Raw genomic sequence first — 3,817 nt, forward strand, 5'->3', positions numbered from 1 at the left:
TCTCTCTCTCTCTCTCTCTCTCTCTCTCTCTCTCTCTCTCTCTCTCTAATAAGAACTAAAACAACAAGGTAATTTCTCTTTCTCTCTCCATGTGATCGTGTCTTTTTTCTCTCTCTCTTCTCTTTTTTCCTTTACTTTTATTGTTATTCTCATTATTCCGGTGAGTGAAGTTAAAGAGCGAAAAAATAAAACTGATGCAATATTTCGAGCGTGTATAAAAGAAAAGAGTTGTTATTTTGAAGGGAAACTAAACTAGATTATGTACAAAAAAAAAAAAAAAAAAAAAACGGGAAAAAAAAATGATGGGTGAAAAAGTAAAGGAAAGTAAGAACAGAAGGAAGATGAGTGAGAGGAGGAAGAGGAGGAAGAAGAAGAGGAGGAAGAAGAAGAAGAAGGGGAAGAAGAAGAAGAAGAAGGAAAAGTAACTGAGGAAAAAGGTCAGTCATCCAAACACCAAAGAAAAGATAATAACAAAAAAAAAAGACGATTTAAAAAGGAGGAAGAGAAAGAAGAGAAGGAAAACTAACAGGAAGGGGAAAATTAGGTATGAATAGAGCAAAATTTTCCTAAACAGTGTGGAAGAACTACATTTTTTTCACTTTTCCCTTTTCCCTTGATTTGGAGGTGTTGTAAGAGGTGGATGGCTCGAGTGGAGTGGAGTGGCGAGGTGGTGGTGGAATGGTGGAGTGGGTGGGTGGGTGGGGGTTGGGAGGAGGAGGAGGAGGAGGGAGTAAGAAAAGGGAATTACGAAGAGCGGCGTACAAAAATAAAGAAAAGAAAAAAAAAAAAAGAAAAGAATACGAAGACAATTCATATAAAAAGAGAAAAAGAAAGAGAAAAAGAGAGGATGAACCAAATAGGGGAAAAAAGAGCAAGAGAGAGAGAGAGAGAGAGAGAGAGAGAGAGAGAGAGAGAGAGAGAGAGAGAGAGAGAGAGAGAGAGAGAGAGAGAGAGAGAAGAGAATAACTTGCAAATCTCCAATCTCAATTTTTTTCATATAAAAAGAGAAAAAGGAAGAGAAAAAGAGAGGATGAACCAAATAGAGAGAGAGAGAGAGGAAGAGAGAGAGAGAATACACTTGCAAATCTCCAATCTCAATTTTTTTCATATAAAAAGAGAAAAAGAAAGAGAAAAAGAGAGGATGAACCAAATAGAGGAAAAAAAAGCAAGAGAGAGAGAGAGAGAGAGAGAGAGAGAGAGAATACAAACTTGCAAATCTCCAATCTCAAATTTTTTTCTCCTCTTTCTCTCCAAACACCGACAAACAAGTCTTGGTATCTACTGCTCAATGTTGTATTTGAGGCGTTAAACCAAATGTTGCCAGCGTGGAGGAGGAGGAGGAGGAGGAGGAGGAGGAGGAGGAGGAGGAGCGCAGTAACGAACTTTCACTGCAATATGAAGAGTGCAAGGTGCTGGGAGGGGGAGGGGGAGTCTTCCGCGTGGTGGCTGCGACAGTTGCACGTGAAAAAATTGTGTTCCTGGAAACGCTCAGTGGTGTTTTGCAATTATTCAAGTATACCATTGCAGAACGATGACTCCCGCACCCACACACCCACACACCCCCTCACACCCACACACCCTGCGCTGTCTCACCCCTGCAGGCCACCAGTGTGTGTGTAGCTACTGTTACTATTATCACTAGTACTGTTATTGTCGCTATTACGTGTACCGCTAGCTCTTCCTGTTATTATTTATCATTACGACTGTTACTACTACTACTACTACTACTACTACTACTACTACTACTACTATTCTTATTTCATTTTTCACGTCAAGACTGTCCTACGTAACCGCTATCCATGTCACGTAATGCAGATAAGATAAGGAAAAGAAGCACGAACGGTAATGATAATGAATTAATACACAACGTTGTAATCAGAAGAAAAAAGAAAGCAAGCAACCTCGTAAAACTTAATAGTGACACGTGCAAATTACTGTTATTTTCATCAATTCCCCCCTCCTTGCCCTCCTCTCTCTCTCTCTCTCTCTCTCTCAAAAAGAAGGGAGGCAGAAAGCATGGACGTGACAAAAAGTTGCACACATCACAGCCAACAGACAAGTAACCATCACAAGGTGCCAATGAACCATGTACTAACCCAGAACCTGCTTCCTCTCACAGTGTGGACGGAAGACAGGCGAGAGGAGCTGCGCGGGAGATGGATGTAGAGGGAAACAACAGCACCAGGCCAGCTCTACGCGAGGCACAGTGGTGAGACGAGGAAAGATTGTGAGAGAGATGAGGAAATGAAATTGTGAGAAAGTTATGAATGGATGGATTAATGAAAGAAAATTATCAATGTAGTGTATAGTTTTGTTGTGGTTGTTAGTAGTAGTAGTAGTAGTAGTAGTAGTAGTAGTAGTAGTAGTAGTAGTAGTAGTAGTTATTTATACGTAATCTGCTTATTCAATCATTGTTTTTATTTATTTTTTTCATGCCAATTGTTACGACGATAGATTATTTTGTCTGCATTTTTCATATCTCGCTTTGAGTTTGGATATACGTACTGATAAACTGTAATATCTTATAGCTCAACTTAAATAAACCCACTACATGTTACCAAACCTTTCACACAGACTTCAATCAACCCAGCATTAACAAAAACCTTTCACACAAACCTCTATCAACACAGTGTGGGGAAAAACTCTGCTGGGGTCCCTGCTCAACCCAGGAATCTTCCGCCTTTTACAATGGTTGAAATGAAGCTAAGAGTGTCCCCCAGTGACCTCTGATCCCGGGAACTCCCACCCAAGCCCCCGAGGCACACTGCATGCCCTCAGGTAGTTCTTGTGTGCTGGTGAAAGGTGTGTGTGTGTGTGTGTGTGTGTTCTATATATATATACAAAAGCATGAAACCTTTTTTTTTTTTTTTTTGCTGTTACCATGTTTCTTTTCAGGCAAAATTACGTTGCAATTAATGGAAAAGTAATTAACTCCCTTGGAGAGTGGTGGTATCATGCAGAGCATCCATAATTGATTTCCATAAGACAAAACTATATTTACAAATATACATAAATATATAAAAGGTAAAAAAAAATCTTTAAAAACTAAAATTAATCCATCCATCAGTGTCCAGTGAAACTACATATACACATTAATCATCATTCCCCCTCACCCTCCCAGTCCCTCTCATCGCTACCAGCGAGGAGTTCGGAAAAAATAATTATATAGACCTCCTGCCGCTAACACAAATTATATACAGTAAAATCATTATAACTCGGCATGACAAGCGCTACAGCCTTTCTGAGCATACAAATATCCCATTTATCTTTTCCCGTATGTATAAACGAAAAAAAACTGAAAACACTTCGCTACACAGCATCAGTAAAAGGTTGAACCAAACTCTTACTTCTGAAGGAACTGCTGTGGTCAGGTAGTCCTAGCAGAGGGAGGCCTTATGGCATAATGTGAATGATGGTGAGTGGGAGTCATGTCGCATGTCTTCACAACATTGCTGCCTTACATTCACAATCACTTAAATTCATTTCACAGGATGAAATTTGTCTTGGTGGCGCGTGTCAAACTGCCTGTAAACATTGCACAGGACAGTCTTAGATTTTGTAACAATTCTCTGCTTTAATTTAAGTTCAATGTATTTACAATCTTATTTTATGAAATAAATGGATAATTAATATAAATAATTTATAATAACAAATTATTCTATAAAAATGCGGTTTTTTAGTTATATGCATGAACCATGATTTAGGTCACTACAGATTTCGTATAGTTTGAATAATAAAATATATCTGATCCTCAATTTTATATTTTTTCATGTAATAATGAGCATAAAAGAAGTAAATAAACTAACAGATAAGTGTA

General features: G+C 38.6%; 1 protein-coding gene across 1 annotated transcript in view; it reads right to left on the reverse strand.

The window, feature by feature from the left end:
- Nucleotides 1-3,486, reverse strand: part of LOC123513716 (epidermal retinol dehydrogenase 2-like) — a 42,396-nt gene extending 38,910 nt beyond the window's left edge. The window contains exon 1 of the mRNA XM_045271097.1: nt 3,348-3,486. The gene's annotated coding sequence lies outside the window, so the exon portion shown is untranslated. The remainder of the gene's footprint in view (nt 1-3,347) is intronic.
- Between the last annotated feature and the right edge of the window lie 331 nt (nt 3,487-3,817).

The sequence above is a fragment of the Portunus trituberculatus genome, chromosome 36 (genome assembly GCF_017591435.1).
Source record: "Portunus trituberculatus isolate SZX2019 chromosome 36, ASM1759143v1, whole genome shotgun sequence".
In the NCBI taxonomy this organism is placed as follows: Eukaryota; Metazoa; Arthropoda; class Malacostraca; order Decapoda; family Portunidae; genus Portunus; species Portunus trituberculatus.